The 18,097-nt window shown below is 39.4% G+C and overlaps 1 long non-coding RNA gene and 1 pseudogene across 2 annotated transcripts; both read left to right on the top strand.

Moving 5' to 3' along the window:
• Positions 1–18,097, top strand: part of LOC120543706 — a 301,907-nt pseudogene that overhangs the window by 34,588 nt on the left and 249,222 nt on the right.
• On the top strand, positions 9,418–12,915 carry LOC120544074. 2 transcript variants are annotated; one of them, XR_005636438.1, is made up of 4 exons: positions 9,418–9,791; positions 10,220–10,437; positions 11,176–11,319; positions 12,757–12,915. It is a non-coding gene; the product is annotated as an uncharacterized LOC120544074 (long non-coding RNA). The 2 variants fall into 2 exon arrangements; XR_005636439.1 differs by having other exon boundaries at positions 10,220–10,434.

Genomic DNA, 18,097 nt, shown 5'->3' on the forward strand with positions numbered 1-18,097 from the left:
TTAATAAATCTCTCTCTCTCTCTCTCTCTCTCTCTCTCTTATGATTGGACACTTTAAAGGAAATTAAACTGGATTACATATTTTAATTGATTGACAGCCCAAATATGAATATAAATGAGTAAATTCCAACCCTACATTTGATCAGAACGAAGCTGTGTGTGAGAGTGATGTAATGCCCCCCCCCCCTCCTCCTTTCAGGGTAGAGCCTGATGGAGTCAGATGGTTGACACCAGGTCTGAGGAAGTGTAAGTGTGTTTTTAATTTCATTCATCAAACTGTGACATCACTCATTCAACCCTCTGATGTCATCATCAAAGTGCTGATTGGGTAATAACTGCAGCTGTGTTGTGTCTCCTCTCCGTCAGATTCCTGTGAACTCACACTGGACACAAACACAGTGAACAGAAACCTCAAACTGTCTGACAACAACAGGACGGTGACACGTGTGATGGAGGATCAGCCATATCCTGATCATCCAGAGAGGTTTGACTACTATCATCAGCTGCTGTATAGAGATGGTCTGACTGGTTGCTGTTACTGGGAGGTTGAGAGGAAAGGAAGGGTTATTATATCAGTGACTTACAGAGGAATCAGGAGGAGAGGAGACAGAGATGACTGTGTGTTTGGATTTAATGATCAGTCCTGGAGTCTGTGGTGCTCTGATGGTGGTCGTTACTCTGTCTGTCACAATAAGAGAGAAACATCCATCTCCTTCTCCTCTGTCTCTGATAGAGTAGCAGTGTATGTGGACTGTCCTGTTGCCTCTCTGTCCTTCTACACAGTCTCCTCTGACTCACTGAGCCACCTATACACCTTCAACACCACATTCACTCAGCCTCTTTATCCTGGGTTCAGGATCAGGTCTTATGGTGCCTCAGTGTCTCTGAGTTGTGTGTAGGACGGAGAGTCTCCTCCTGTTTCTCACTGCTGATCAGTTGAGTTTGTACAGGATCACACTTACAGAAATATTTCAGCTTATTGTTATGAACTAATGAATGAACTTTGTATAAAATAATCCAGAATGATTGAACAGATTCCTGGTGAACATTGTAAACTTCTTTAAAGATGGAAGCTGTGATCATCAAATTGTAGAAATGTAGTTGACTTGTGTCATGTTTAGTTTTGAGTTCTGTCTCTTCTCACAATAAAAGCATAAAGTTACTGTGATGTGTTTGTGGTCTTTCCGGCAAGTTTGAAGAAGGAAACATGGAGGACCACACATATTCAAAATCCTAATTTCAGGAACAGGAGTCTTCTACACCCCGAAAAAGAAAAAGGAGATTGAAAAGAGGGAGAGACCAGCTTTTTGTACATTACATTACATGTCATTTAGCTGAAGCTTTAATCCAAAGAGACTTACCATTGCTATATACCGTATTTCCTCCAATAAAAGCCGCGGCCTTTATGTACCTGAACAGCAGAAGTTACCAGGCTTGTATTTGAAGTTTTAAATTTACTAGGTGTTTATTTCAAATACAGGTACTACAGTATTGCTGGTACATTACAATAAGAGCATACAGTAGTTACACCAGTATCTGATTAACATTACAGATGCTAGCTAGCTAGCTTTGTGTCTAGCTCCAGGCTAACATGTTTCCTCCCACCTCCAGCTAGAACTGCACTGTTAGGGAAATTATGATTTACATACTTTCTCTCTTATTATGATTAAACTGTTTGCATAGAATAATATTATGCTGAATACTCTAAACAAGATAACATGGAGCCATTGCAGGGGTTACGTGATACAGCAGAGCTAGGACTCATCTCTGAAGGCTCTCCGAGACTTTATCATTAAAAACACTCTTAAACATTTAAAAAAACAAAATTTTCATCTATTCAGATTTATAAGCTGCTCTATGGACCTAAGATCTAAAAATAAGCAAGCTAATTTGGTAATTGTGCCTTTTGCATCATGCGAAGTGGAAAGCCCGCAACAGGAGGCTAGCATTGGCAAGATGGCGCACGGTCAGGTGCAACCTACTGGGGACAACGCTCTCATACTTCAGGAGATACGAAATGGGAACCAAGCCCTCTCCAATAAGATGGTGTTAAAGGAGGCAAGATGGCGGTAGGCAACATAGGCGTGTTGGTTGCTCTGCTACTTTACACCCTTTTTGTAAAGTCCACACTGCCGATAGAAAACTTGTATAGGCCAGCTAAGGAAACAACTTGTAAGGACACAACCTATAATAACATCTTAAACAACTGGCTTGACAAGGAGGCGTATTGGCAAGTGCAAACAAATAAGATCAATGGCGTTTTTGGGTACGGAGAGTACACCTTGTAAGAAATCAACAAACAATGCCATGATAATATGCCTCTGCCTACTTTTGTCGGGCGACATCCACTAGTGCCCTGGTCCAGCTGGCCAAACAACAGACAGAGCAAACCTTCCTGATGCGCCTACTTGTGGCGCCGGTGCATCTTTGGCGGTGGTGCTCTCGGGCAGTGTCTGCAGGGATCCGGCGTTGGATCGGGTGAATCCCTGCGTCGAGCTGAGATGGAGCATTGGGGTTGGCTCTTGCGCGGATGGCGAGCTGGATCTTCGGCGTGGCTCGCCGGGGAGTGTGTCGGCAGCTGTCGGCCCTGGGCTTGGTGGTGCTTCTGTGCGGCGCTTGGGTCTGGACGGTCCGAGGCTTCGCCGTGGTTCGCCGGGTGGACGTCCTGCGGTGTCGGGAGCGGCTCCCGCGGATGTGGCGGCCCAAGTGGTGGCGGTATTCGCGGAGCCGGTGTGAAATCATCAAATCCTGGACCGATGCCTTTGGACATTTGCCAAACAGCTAATCCTGACATCATTAGACCGGCGAAGTGTGCAGCTTTTACCGGCACAGGAACTCGAGGTAATATTCCTCCAACAATTCCCACACAAACTACATCAAGCCTCAAACAGCAGCAGATGAAACTGTTTCAGACTGTAAATCATGCAAGCGTGTTGTGAGACGCAAAAACGAACACCTGTATATACCTAGCATTATCTCAAAGACTGAACAACTTGAACATTTACTGACTGATTCAAACATTGATTACTTATGCCTCACAGAGACTTGGTTAACCCCAACAACCCCTTTATCTGTTTTTAAAATCCCAGGGTATAATGTGTACAGACAGGACAGAAGGAAAGGGAAAGGGGGTGGAGTCCTGATATATGTGAAAAACAGCATTCAAAGTCAGCAAATAGTCTTTACGGAAAATAACTTGGAATGCGTGGGGGTGAAACTTACACTATCTCCCCAAATAAATTTAGCTGTCTTTGCAGTCTACCGCCCCCCTACTGCCACAAATGAATTTTATGATTGTCTAAATGTCATACTTAAACAACATGGAAAAATGGAAGTTATTCTTATGGGTGATTTTAACTTAAACTGGCAAGACAAAACACGTAGGAAAAAGCTTAAAGATATTGCCAAAACTTTTCAGATGACGCAGATGATCCATAAACCCACAAGAATAACGTCTTCCCAAACGCTTTTAGATTTAATTTTTACAAATAAACCAGATAGAATTAGAAAGATTTATAACCTCATTACTGGGTTATCAGATCATAATCTTACTCTGGCATCCAGAAAATTGTCAAAAACTCGCTTTAAAAATCAGAACTGAATGAAGGGGAAATCCATGCCTTTTATCGCTCCAAAGGACATGGCCTTCATTGAAAATGAAATAAAGCAAGTAAATTGGCAAAACACCATTGGTAGCATGCCCTGTGAGCCAGCCTGTGATGATTTAATGTCAACTATTAAAGACATTATATTAAAATACACCAATAAAAGGGGCAAGAAAACAAATAAAAAATAAAATCTACCCTGGTTCAACACAAATCTCTGGGAATTAATGAAAAAAAGGGATGCTTCTTTTGAAAAAGTTTTTAAAATCAAAATGAAATACTGATCATCTGCTTTTTAAAAGTTTAAGAAATAATGTCACACAACAACCTAGAAAGGCTAGAGCAAATTTCTTCCTTAATGTTATTAATGAGGCAAAAGGAAACCCAAAAAAGTTATGGAAGAGCATTGACAAGATACTTGGATGGGAAAAATCTGCAAATAAACATTTAAAACTCATGGTGGATGGCTGTATCCAGGATGATGACCAGATTATTGTTTTAATATAATAGTATTTCATAAATTCAGTACAAAAATTGAATATAAGTTCTCCAAAAACTCAACTCACACAAGCTTTTACCTGTGATGATTCTGCTTTCAAGTTTTCCCTTATTAACACAGAGAAAGTGGAAAATGTAATCTCACTTTTATCTAATAGCAAAGCTGAAGATGTATATGGTTGTGATACTGCTTTTTTAAAACCATACAAGACATATATTATGATACCCCTAGCCATGTTTTTCAGAAAAAAACATTCCACTGAAACTGCATGCTGCTACTTCCTTGAAAAAATTAAAAGCTTAGATCAAGGAGGAGTGGTGGGAGCAGTCTTCTTAGATTTACGCAAAACCTTTGATACAGTTAACCATGAGGTACTGATACACGAACTGACCAAATATGATATCTCCTTAAATGTCCAAAATTGGATAAAATCATACTTGATAAATCGAAAACAATGTGTGCAAGTAAATGGAACATTGTTTACATTTCTTGCATCCACTGTGGGAGTTCCACAGGGGTCAATTTTAGGGCCACTGCTCTTTTGTTTATATATTGACCTACCTTCGGTTTGCAAGGGCATAAATATTGTTATGTATGCTGATGACACCGTTTTATATACCCATGGGAGAAGTGCAACAGACGTAGCAAAGAAATTATCAAGTGTCATGAGTAAGGTTAGTGACTGGTTACATAATTCGTGTCTCACATTAAATGTTGAAAAAACTGTAACCATGTTCTTCACAAATCGATTTAAACTTAAAACTTATCATGAAATTTTAGTAAACGGCCAATATATAAAACACGTAGAGAGATTCAAATATCTAGGGGTAACTCTAGATTCAACACTTAGTTTTAAAGGTCATGTTAAAAATTTGTGCAACAAACTGAAATTCAATTTAGTAAATTTTAGATACATAAGAAACTCTCTCACCACTGCAGCATCTAGTACATACTTAAATGCAATGATCATTCCCCACTTTTTATACTGCATTACATCCTGGTCTCAGGCATGTGAAACAGTCATAAAACCCTTGGAATCTTTGTATAAAAACTGCCTCAAGATTCATGACAAAAAAACACTTCATTATCATCATTGCCATATACTTGTCAAATATGATCTACTTAGTTTTGATAATTTAATGAAACACTCAAATGTGTCTTTGTTACATAGAATCATATACAATGCTACTGCTCCCCCTCTGAAAAGGTTTGTAACACTCTGCTCCGAAATAACAGTGCGAACATCTCGAAGCGTTACAAGGGGGGAGTGTAGCATCCCACAACGTAAAACCCAATTTGGGAGTTCCTCTTTCTCATGTGTTGCCATGAGGCAGTGGAATGCCCTCCCCACGGAACATATTTCATGTACAAATTCTCCCACCTTCTCATGCCTAACAAAGAGTTGGTTGTTGAGTAAACAAGTTTGCTCACATCTATAAGATATTGTATTTATGTGTGTGTGTGTGTGTGTGTGTGTGTGTGTGTGTGTGTGTGTGTGTGTGTGTCCTTGTATGAATGAATATTTGGAGTTGCATGTACTCTAATGTGCCTAAGCTGCTGCTGAACTCTTTCAGTGTGTGTGCTGGGAGGGGGGAGAAAGATAGAGTGAGTGGGCTGATGGCGCCCCTGTTTTTACTAAACTTTGTTCTTAATTACTATGCACATCATGTCATTTATATATAGTTTTGTGATATTTCTATTTAAAATTTTTAATTGTTTTGTTTTTTTTAAATTTGTTGTACCTGCCCAGGGACTACAGGTGGAAATTAGCAATTGTTGCTATAACCTGGCCCAAGACATATTCTCTTGTTTAACAAGCTTAATGTTCATTATGTGCATTTTCCCTGTTTCAAATAAATCAATTTCCATTCCAAAGTCTATGCTTGATAACCTGACGTCCCACGTCACCGTGGCGGAGGAATGCACCGGGACGGCAGAGGACCAACTCACCGAGCTGGACTCGCGGTGGACAAGTAAGGACAATGAGCATTTGATGGAGAAAGTTGAGTCACTTGAGAATTACAGCAGACATAATAATATCCACATCCTTAACGTACATGACGGTTGTGAGGGGAGTGACCCGGTTACATTTTTCGCCAACTGGCTGCCCGACTGTGTTGGGACAAGAGCACTTTCCCGAGCCGCTGATAACAGAGCGAGTACACCGGGCACTCACATCAAGACCATCCGCGGAGGAGAGACCGAAGGCCGTGTTGATCCAGGGATGTCCAGTTTGCTTTACTCTATCCTGCTACTTTGAGGATAGTAAAAGGAAAGTATTTAAAACACCAAAAGAAGCAGTAATGTTGTGAGAGGCCACGCATGGGGAAACTGAATAGAGGTGTAAACAATTTACCTGACATATTTTTGTGGTCATCGCACAAAATGTAAGCTACCACTGCCTTATGATATTGTTCACCAGTTTTTGTTTTTTTTAAAGAAAATGTAGTGGCAGTCATTGTTACTCTAGTGTTTCATATAATGTCTTATATGTCGGAGAGCCCCTGGGGGGCAGGAGACCTTAGATTTAAGTTAGATTTGTTATTCACGAATACAAGACCTTTCCAGATGAAGGGAGGTGTGCCACATGTTTTGGGGCTGGCACTGTGGGATTCTATATGCTGTTTTCGGGGTATTTTTCATTTTTGTTTTCCTTTTTGGTTAAAATGTGCCTCTTATAGGCCCATCTCATTATTAAACTCAGATTATAAATTGATTTCTAAGGTGTTAGGAAATAGGCTTAGTCTGATACTACCAAAAATAATCAACCCAGACCAGAGTGGCTTTATTCAAAAATGCCTATCTGCCAATAACTTAAGTAGATTCTTTAATATAATCCATTTAGCTAAATCAAGATCTGATCACACTGTGGCTGTAGCATTAGATGCCGAAAAAGCCTTCGATAGGCTGGAATGGCCCTATTTATTTAAGGTATTAACTGAATTTGCTTTTGAACAAGTATTTATTAGCTGGGTGAGAACCCTATATCACAAACCCAAACAGGGGCGGATCTACCGGGGTGGCATTGGGTGGCAACTGCCACCCTAAAAGAAAGCCTTGCCACCCCTGCTGCCACCCCAGTTGGCAGCAACGAATTACGGTAAAAGTTATGGCCAATTTGACAATTTACGAGCGTGCGTCTCCAATGTCCGACTACAGTGAATGCAGCATAAGATGACGCCAGAGCGGAAAGAGCCTGTTTTGTTTGGAAAACTGAGTGGCGCGAAGCGAGGGAGCCAGGAGTCGCGATGAATGGAGACACAGGAGGAAAGAGGTCAAAACGGATTAACATCTCTCAAGAAATGAAATTATAACGAAAGCACAGTGCTAGCATAGTTGTGATGCTGATTTTGAGATGATAAAAATCAGGTTGAAGAACGTTATTTCGCCAACTATACAATGTTACTTAGGGTCTGACGTTTGTTCTGTGTAAAGTAGGCTACAAAAGCTAGTCTGTCAAGGAAAACATTGTTACTTTGAATCTTACAGACATGAAGAGGAAAGATAGCATATTCAGTTTTTATCTCCAAAGAGAAAGGCGAGAGAAATAGAAAATGAACAAGTGAGCAAGGTAGATGGAGAAGATGGGGTGGAAGGAGAGAGAAAAGAAGTGGAAGAAGAGAGAGAAGAGGTGGAAGGAGAGAGAAAAGAGGTGGAAGGAGAGAGAAAAGAGGTGGAAGGAGAGAGAAAAGGGCAACAGAAACGCAACAGACAGAATACAAGGCCAAGGCGACCAGGGACAGGAGGAGGTGGGAGAAGACCACAGCGGTGAAGATATGGAGGGAGAGCATCACCGAGAGGAGGAAGGAGAAAGCGAGAGACAAGAGAACGTGCAGGGCTCAGACAGTGAAAGGGAAAGCAGAGTGCCTGGGCCATCGCCAACGATTAGATATGAATAAGAACAACAAATGACAAAGCTTAAATATGAATAATTAGGTTGTCAGTGTGAAAGTTTGATGAGATGGGGAGATGAGTTTTTATATTTTGTATAGAATGTATTTTAGATCTATTGCTCAGATTAAATATAAAAAATAAAAAAATATATAAATAAAACAAAAAATAAACAAATTAACCTAAAAATACTCTCCCAGGCTAAAATGTTAGTGTGTGTTAACACAGTTTAATGGTTATAACTAATCAATGACAGTTCCTAATCTTGTACAAATGCTGTCTGCAACGCTGCCTCTCTGACACAGTCCAAAACTGTTTGCTTCCCCTCTCACACATCTGCCTCTCATCACCTGGGTCTTAACTTAATGCCTTTCCTGTGATAATGCCCCTTACTTCTATCCTACTTCTATATCTCCTATTAAGTGAGATCACATTGTACGGTCACTTATTCCTAATATGAACTGTTTCAAATGAAACCTCAAATGCAGGACACTGATTGCATGAGATGAAGTGTGTCTGGATGAGTTTGTAAATGGCAGCCTGTGCCCTTTTGTAGTGTGTACATACTATTTCTTATCAAACTGTGATAACTGATTAAATTCAGTAAATATACGTCTGACATATGTTGCCACCCCTCAAAAATTCCTGCCCCCCTCTCGCCACCCCAGAAATATTTGGTAACGCTTTAGATTACAACCCGGAAATTAATGCGTAAGTACTCGGAAATTACAGCGTACTTTTCGGTAATTATAGTGTACTTATAAAGTAAGTACGTGTAATTATAAGGGAACAATTTATAATATTTGGGTAATAAAGGGGTAACAACCAGGAAAAGTATGGCGTAAGTACACCGAATTTACAGCGTACCACAGCGTACCTTTCAGTAATTATAGTGTACTTATAAAGTATGTATATGTAATTATCAGGGAACAATTTATAATATTTGGGGAATAAAAACCAGGAAAAATATAAATAATATGCAATATTTCATATCTAAGGGCTAACTATTTTAATATTACATGGTATGTAGGCTATGACATATGCTAAAAAAATATAGGGCTAAATGATTTATACAGTAATTCATAACTTAGTGGTAACTATTCAAATGTTAGGCCTATGTGATATAGCCTATACATGCAAAACAACAATCTTATGTTTTTAAGAGCAGTGGCGGCTTGTCAATAGAGGGCGCTGGGGCGCCGCCCCCATCAAAATTCCAGAAATATAAATGTATACAAAAATGATATAAAAATGAAATAAAAAGAAAAGAAAATAAAATAGTTTACTCATACGATATGCCGGCTGGTAGTAAGAGCCTCAGCATTTTATAAAAACTGGCTTTAATCCGTTAACTATTTTCTATGTTTCAATATGTTTCCTCCGGTTTCTTGGCTGCAGGGACGCCGGCCAAATGGATGTGTATGTGAGTCCTTAAACTTTCGGCCAGCATGTGACCTGAAGCTGGTCTCTAATTGGTTTCTTAAAGATTCTCCTCCGGACGCACCTCGCTGCGTCCCTGGCAAATCAGAATTGGAGATATGTTATTTTATCCAATCTGATTGGTTCTCAACACCTGTCATTCAACTCTTCCCCCGGCCGCTACTGGAGAGTGAACGTGGACACAATAGTAGCGCCAGCAGGTAGCTCCTGTGTTGTTGAAATGGTCTAACCACTTTGATTAAAGTAGGAAACTAGCAACAATAAACAAGGAGAGATTCTTGAAAGGGTGAAAGAGAAGTTATACAACGTCGTGGAGCTGCCGACCCCGTCCAAACGGCGTGTGAATTGAATATTCCGGTGAGTTATCTTAGCTGCTAGCTAGCTAACAGCAAATTACTACTATCGGTGTTGTTTACCTTGAGAATTGTTGCTTGATTTGTGTTTTAAAGCCAGTCGGAATTAGCTACTAACCTGATGAACCTGATAAAAGGGTATGGTTAATATTGAAATTGTTGTCATTGTACATTTAGGAAAATGTTAACTTAGCTGTTGGTTAATTCAGCTACAGACACGTATGTATTTTCCGTCCTTTAGTTGTGACTGCTATGTTTTCTGTAAGCTAGCTAGTCAATTAAGATGGACAAATAACATTGAGTTTAAGCTAAAATGTTTAAGTGAAATGTGGTTAAAATGTGTAGTATGTAAGAATATTTTGTATCTTGAGGAGAAACACAAGTGAACTGTTACTATGGACAAGTGAGTGACTATTCTACTATTTTGTGCAGGCTGTTTTTTTGGTGAGACTCTACTAGAGACAGAACTGTGCTGCTCAAGTCACTGTCGTCATACTGCCTTCTGGGTTTCATCTTCATCACCACCATCTTCTTACCGCTCACTAGATCTTCGCCATCATCATCTCCACTACTCACAGGATTGTCCCGTCGTTTCCCTACTCCATTCTCTGAGGAGCCAGGATGGACAGTTTGACCTGCTAAGGGAGGTGGTAGGAACTTGAGTGCACTTAAACTAATGAAACAGGGTTGAACAAAGACTGATTTAGTATTCCCCTGTTTATCTCTATGAAATGAGAGATCTCAGTTTTTGGTTAATTTGGTTTTATATTTCTAATTTTCTTTGTTTTTGATATTTAAGTTGTGGTTTGAGTACATTCGGTTTGAACCTAATTGGCCTATCTAAATTTGATTACCATACTGAATCATTTAGTTTAGCCATGCTAGACTTCTGGTAAAAGATTATTTTGCATAATCTCAAATTGAAAGTAGTACTGGTTGTGGGTGCAATTTGTTTCATGCCCAAGGTAGGAGTTAAATGAAGACAGGGGGAAAAAAAATAACACTACAGTTAAACAAAGTTACTCTGTTGTTGTGAGTTTAAAAAAAAACTCAGTCACTATCTTATTATGTTTGTAACTTGAATCTTGTATTGTCTTGCTCTTTTTAAATACATAGTTGTTTAAATAAAGTTGTGCTGGTTGTTTTGCCCAGTTTCAAAGTACTGCTTTGTATTCCCCCAAAAAAAAAGCCCCCCCAAAAATAATTATCACCAGCCGCCACTGATGGATAGTATGCAAATTGGGACGCTGCAACGTTGTGGCATGAGAGTGACGTAGCTTGTTGGACACAGTAACTAAGAGGGGCGGGTCTTTGCTAATTGTTGGTTATGAGAAGACATTGAAGAGTAATAAAACCTATAACTTTTCTCTTTTCTATTTTTTTTAAAGCTAAAATTTCTACTCTAAAAGCAGAGATCTCCTTGCTTAAAGATGAGTGTGACTTTTTGAAGAAGGGGATTGAAAAGATGAAGTCTGTTGTTCCAACTGCAGTGTCTCAAGTCCATGCTGATCCGACAGTGTCAGATTCTTCAGGTTTGTGTTTCATGCTTCATTGTTATTTATTTCTGTTAGAAGAACTATGTTGCTTTGGAGTAAACAAATTAATGTTGAGTAGTTATTTATCCCAATTATATTTTACAAAAGGACTGCAGTTGAAAAGCCGTTATCTACATCTTCCTTGAGAAATAGATATGTTACCTTCCTGAAATTAAAGCACTGTGTAGGCCTATATCATCTGTATCTTTGTTAATTGTTTAAATATTTTGTATAATATTATGTATATAAGTAGTTAAGAAGTGTCGTCGGTAAGAGTAGAAATACCGTTAAAACCTACCCATCCCTAGATGTTTCTGACTTCCCATATCAAGAAGCTATGGAAATGTTCTTCCAGAAGCCCAGAAAGATAAAACTGCAGTGTTTACATGCACACATTTTGTTTCATCTAATTTAATTCATTCCGATTGGTGAATCTGTATAGTGTTTACATGAACACTAAACAAGTGATCGGTTGATGTTTGTTTTAACATTGCCAAGGAAATTCCTGAACCTCCTCCTCGTTGTGTTTAACGGCGCTCTCTCTCACCGGTAGGCGTGGCATCCTAGGGCAGCAAAGCAAGTGAATTCTGGGCGTTGTTGTTTTTCATCCACATAATCTAAAAATAAATTTACTGACTTTTGTCAATATAGAATAGGTCTTTAACTTTTGCCCAAAAATCTTATTCAAAGTTCATTTGTTTATTAAAACGAATATTCAAATATATTCAAATATTTATTAATAATATTTTTAGAAATGAAATGCCTTCAAACAGTCATAACTGTTTTTTATTTATTTTTATTAAAAATCAGACCCTGGATTAAACACAAACAGTATGCTTTTGGCAGGTTTATCCACTATTTTTATCAAAAATAAATAAAATAAAACTACTGAAAAGACAAAATAAATTAAAGCTGCAAGCAGCATTTATCGGGGTTCAAGCTGTTAAGGTTTTTAAGGCATTTAAGCACACAAGCATTAAAAGACATTCATTTTTATTTTAGCAAGCATTTAACCAATGAAATAATAGATGGAAAACACCATTTATAGCCATTACAGGCAATTTCCCATAAGAAATGTATGTTTTTCAAAGCTTTTTGACAGTTATAATGCCATCTATTGTCTGATCTCCATGAAACTGCCTGATTCTTTAGCATGTTATGACACATATGCTCATCAATTTTTGTGAAGTTTGGGATTTTCCTTTGGGATTTAGAGGTGTTTGAGTGTTTTGTTCCCACACCCCTTTTTCTAAATGACCCTGTTATAGCCATCCAAAAGTAAAACATCAATAATTCGATAATTATTGATCTAGAGAGTCCAGAGAGGTGTCCTAGACTGGTCTGGTTCTGATTGGCCAAAAAAAGGGACTAGTTCGCAAAAGTAGGTTTTTAACATATTCGCAAATATTTTTTTTTCTCTTTTATATAATACAGAACAGCAAGACTCGTGGGATTCCACCAGCTCCTCATCATCCTCGGAGAAAGGGAAGAAAAAGAAGAAAAAAATGAAGAAACCAAGGAAGAGCAAAAAAAAAAGGGGGGAAAAATGTTAACTTATGTCTATATCATTAAAATTGAAAAGTTCACAATCTGTTTTGAAGTTGTTTGTTTGATTAAAGTGCCACTTTAATTTACAGCCCGCTATGTTGTAATTACCCTGTAACTACGTGTAACAAGGGGGTAACAAGCCACTTTAATTTACAGCCCGCTATGTTGTAATTACCCTGTAACTACGTGTAACAAGGGGGTAACAAGCCACTTTAATTTACAGCCCGCTATGTTGTAATTACCCTGTAACTACGTGTAACAAGGGGGTAACAAGCCACTTTAATTTACAGCCCGCTATGTTGTAATTACCCTGTAACTACGTGTAACAAGGGGGTAACAAGCCACTTTAATTTACAGCCCGCTATGTTGTAATTACCCTGTAACTACATGAAACAAGGGGGTAACAAGCCACTTTAATTTACAGCCCGCTATGTTGTAATTACCCTGTAACTACGTGTAACAAGGGGGTAACAAGCCACTTTAATTTACAGCCCGCTATGTTGTAATTACCCTGTAACTACATGAAACAGGGGTAACAAGCCACTTTAATTTACAGCCCGCTATGTTTTACCCTGTAACTACGTGTAACAAGGGGGTAACAAGTGCCACTTTAATTTACAGCCCGCTGTGTTGTAATTACCCTGTAACTACGTGTAACAAGGGGTAACAAGTGCCACTTTAATTTACAGCCCGCTATGTTGTAATTACCCTGTAACTACGTGTAACAAGGGGTAACAAGTGCCACTTTAATTTATAGCCCGCTATGTTGTAATTACCCTGTAACTACGTGTAACAAGGGGGTAAAGCCCACGTTAATTTATAGCCCGCTATGTTGTAATTACCCTGTAACTACGTGTAACAAGGGGGTAACAAGTGCCACTTTAATTTACAGCCCGCTATGTTGTAATTACCCTGTAACTACGTGTAACAAGGGGGTAACAAGTGCCACTTTAATTTATAGCCCGCTATGTTGTAATTACCCTGTAACTACGTGTAACAAGGGGGTAACAAGTCCCACTTTAATTTACAGCCCGCTATGTTGTAATTACCCTGTAACTACGTTAACAAAGGGGTAACAAGCCACTTTAATTTATAGCCCGCTATGTTGTAATTACCCTGTAACTACGTGTAACAAGGGGTAACAAGTGCCACTTTAATTTACAGCCCGCTATGTTGTAATTACCCTGTAACTACGCGGTAACTAGGGGTAACAAGTGCCACTTTAATTTATAGCCCGCTATGTTGTAATTACCCTGTAACTACGTGTAACTAGGGGTAACAAGTGCCACTTTAATTTATAGCCCGCTATGTTGTAATTACCCTGTAACTACGTGTAACCAGGGGTAACAAGTGCCACTTTAATTTATAGCCCGCTATGTTGTAATTACCCTGTAACTACGTGTAACAAGGGGTAACAAGTGCCACTTTAATTTACAGCCCGCTATGTTGTAATTACCCTGTAACTACGTGTAACAAGGGGGTAACAAGTGCCACTTTAATTTACAGCCCGCTATGTTGTAATTACCCTGTAACTACGTGTAACAAGGGGGTAACAAGTGCCACTTTAATTTACAGCCCGCTATGTTGTAATTACCCTGTAACTACGTGTAACAAGGGGGTAACAAGTGCCACTTTAATTTACAGCCCGCTATGTTGTAATTACCCTGTAACTACGTGTAACAAGGGGGTAACAAGTGCCACTTTAATTTACAGCCCGCAGATGTTGTAATTACCCTGTAACTACGTGTAACAAGGGGTAACAGGTGCCACTTTAATTTACAGCCCACTATGTTGTAATTACCCTGTAACTACGTGTAACAAGGGGGTAACAAGCCACTTTAATTTACAGCCGCTATGTTGTAATTACCCTGTAACTACGTGTAACAAGGGGGTAACAAGCCACTTTAATTTACAGCCCGCTATGTTGTAATTACCCTGTAACTACGTGTAACAAGGGGGTAACAAGTGCCACTTTAATTTATAGCCCGCTATGTTGTAATTACCCTGTAACTACGTGTAACAAGGGGGTAACAAGTGCCACTTTAATTTATAGCCCGCTATGTTGTAATTACCCTGTAACTACGTGTAACAAGGGGGTAACAAGCCACTTTAATTTATAGCCCGCTATGTTGTAATTACCCTGTAACTACGTGTAACAAGGGGGTAACAAGTGCCACTTTAATTTATAGCCCGCTATGTTGTAATTACCCTGTAACTACGTGTAACAAGGGGGTAACAAGCCACTTTAATTTACAGCCCGCTATGTTGTAATTACCCTGTAACTACGTGTAACAAGGGGGTAACAAGTGCCACTTTAATTTATAGCCCGCTATGTTGTAATTACCCTGTAACTATGTGAAACAAGGGGGTAACAAGCCACTTTAATTTATAGCTCGCTATGTTGTAATTACCCTGTAACTACGTGTAACAAGGGGGTAACAAGTGCCACTTTAATTTATAGCTCGCTATGTTGTAATTACCCTGTAACTACGTGTAACAAGGGGGTAACAAGCCACTTTAATTTACAGCCCGCTATGTTGTAATTACCCTGTAACTACGTGAAACAAGGGTGTAACAAGCCACTTTAATTTATAGCTCGCTATGTTGTAATTACCCTGTAACTACGTGTAACAAGGGGGTAACAAGCCACTTTAATTTACAGCCCGCTATGTTGTAATTACCCTGTAACTTACGTGTAACAAGGGGGTAACAAGCCACTTTAATTTATAGCCCGCTATGTTGTAATTACCCTGTAACTACTGTAACAAGGGGTAACAAGTGCCACTTTAATTACACCCCGCTATGTTGTAATTACCCTGTAACCGGTAACAGGGGGTAACAAGTGCCACTTTAATTTACAGCCCGCTATGTTGTAATTACCCTGTAACTACGTGTAACAAGGGGTAACAAGCCACTTTAATTTACAGCCCGCTATGTTGTAATTACCCTGTAACTATGTGTAACAAGGGGGTAACAAGCCACTTTAATTTATAGCCCGCTATGTTGTAATTACCCTGTAACTACGTGTAACAAGGGGGTAACAAGTGCCACTTTAATTTATAGCCCGCTATGTTGTAATTACCCTGTAACTACGTGTAACAAGGGGGTAACAAGTGCCACTTTAATTTACAGCCCGCTATGTTGTAATTACCCGTAACTACGTGTAACAAGGGGGTAACAAGTGCCACTTTAATTTATAGCCCGCTATGTTGTAATTACCCTGTAACTACGTGTAACAAGGGGGTAACAAGCCACTTTAATTTATAGCCCGCTATGTTGTAATTACCCTGTAACTACGTGTAACAAGGGGGTAACAAGTGCCACTTTAATTTACAGCCCGCTATGTTGTAATTACCCTGTAACTACGTGTAACAAGGGGTAACAAGTGCCACTTTAATTTATAGCCCGCTATGTTGTAATTACCCTGTAACTACGTGTAACAAGGGGGTAACAAGCCACTTTAATTTATAGCCCGCTATGTTGTAATTACCCTGTAACTACGTGTAACAAGGGGAACAAACCACTTTAATTTACAGCCCGCTATGTTGTAATTACCGTCTTACGTGTAACAAGGGGTAACAAGTGGCACTTTAATTTACAGCCCGCTATGTTGTAATTACCCTGTAACTACGTGTAACAAGGGGGTAACAAGTGCCACTTTAATTTACAGCCCGCTATGTTGTAATTACCCTGTAACTACGTGTAACAAGGGGGTAACAAGTGCCACTTTAATTTACAGCCCGCTATGTTGTAATTACCCTGTAACTACGTGTAACAAGGGGTAACAAGTGCCACTTTAATTTACAGCCCGCTATGTTGTAATTACCCTGTAACTACGTGTAACAAGGGGTAACAAGTGCCACTTTAATTTACAGCCCGCTATGTTGTAATTACCCTGTAACTACGTGTAACAAGGGGGTAACAAGTGCCACTTTAATTTACAGCCCGCTATGTTGTAATTACCCTGTAACTACGTGTAACAAGGGGTAACAAGCCACTTTAATTTACAGCCCGCTATGTTGTAATTACCCTGTAACTACGTGTAACAAGGGGGTAACAAGCCACTTTAATTTACAGCCCGCTATGTTGTAATTACCCTGTAACTTCTGTAACAAGGGGTAACAAGTGCCACTTTAATTTATAGCCCGCTATGTGTAATTACCCTGTAACTACGGTAACAAGGGGTAACAAGTGCCACTTTAATTTATAGCCCGCTATGTTGTAATTACCCTGTAACTACGTGTAACAAGGGGGTAACAAGCCACTTTAATTTATAGCCCGCTATGTTGTAATTACCCTGTAACTACGTGTAACAAGGGGGTAACAAGTGCCACTTTAATTTATAGCCCGCTATGTTGTAATTACCCTGTAACTACGTGTAACAAGGGGGTAACAAGCCACTTTAATTTACAGCCCGCTATGTTGTAATTACCCTGTAACTACGTGTAACAAGGGGGTAACAAGTGCCACTTTAATTTATAGCCCGCTATGTTGTAATTACCCTGTAACTATGTGAAACAAGGGGTAACAAGCCACTTTAATTTATAGCTCGCTATGTTGTAATTACCCTGTAACTTACGTGTAACAAGGGGTAACAAGTGCCACTTTAATTTATAGCGCGCTATGTTGTAATTACCCTGTAACTACGTGTAACAAGGGGGTAACAAGCCACTTTAATTTACAGCCCGCTATGTTGTAATTACCCTGTAATCACGTGAACAAGGGGGTAACAAGCCACTTTAATTTATAGCCCGCTATGTTGTAATTACCCTGTAACTACGTGTAACAAGGGAAACAAGCCACTTTAATTTACAGCCCGCTATGTTGTAATTACCCTGTAACACGTGTAACAAGGGGGTAACAAGCCACTTTAATTTATAGCCCGCTATGTTGTAATTACCCTGTAATTCACGTGTAACAAAGGGGTAACAAGTGCCACTTTAATTTACAGCCCGCTATGTTGTAATTACCCTGTATACGTGTAACAAGGGGTAACAAGTGCCACTTTAATTTACAGCCCGCTATGTTGTAATTACCCTGTAACTACGTGGTAACTAGGAAGCAAGCCACTTTAATTTACAGCCCGCTATGTTGTAATTACCCTGTAACTATGTGTAACAAGGGGGTAACAAGCCACTTTAATTTATAGCCCGCTATGTTGTAATTACCCTGTAACTACGTGTAACAAGGGGTAACAAAGTGCCACTTTAATTTATAGCCCGCTATG

Source organism: Perca fluviatilis, chromosome 2, assembly GCF_010015445.1.
Source record: "Perca fluviatilis chromosome 2, GENO_Pfluv_1.0, whole genome shotgun sequence".
In the NCBI taxonomy this organism is placed as follows: Eukaryota; Metazoa; Chordata; class Actinopteri; order Perciformes; family Percidae; genus Perca; species Perca fluviatilis.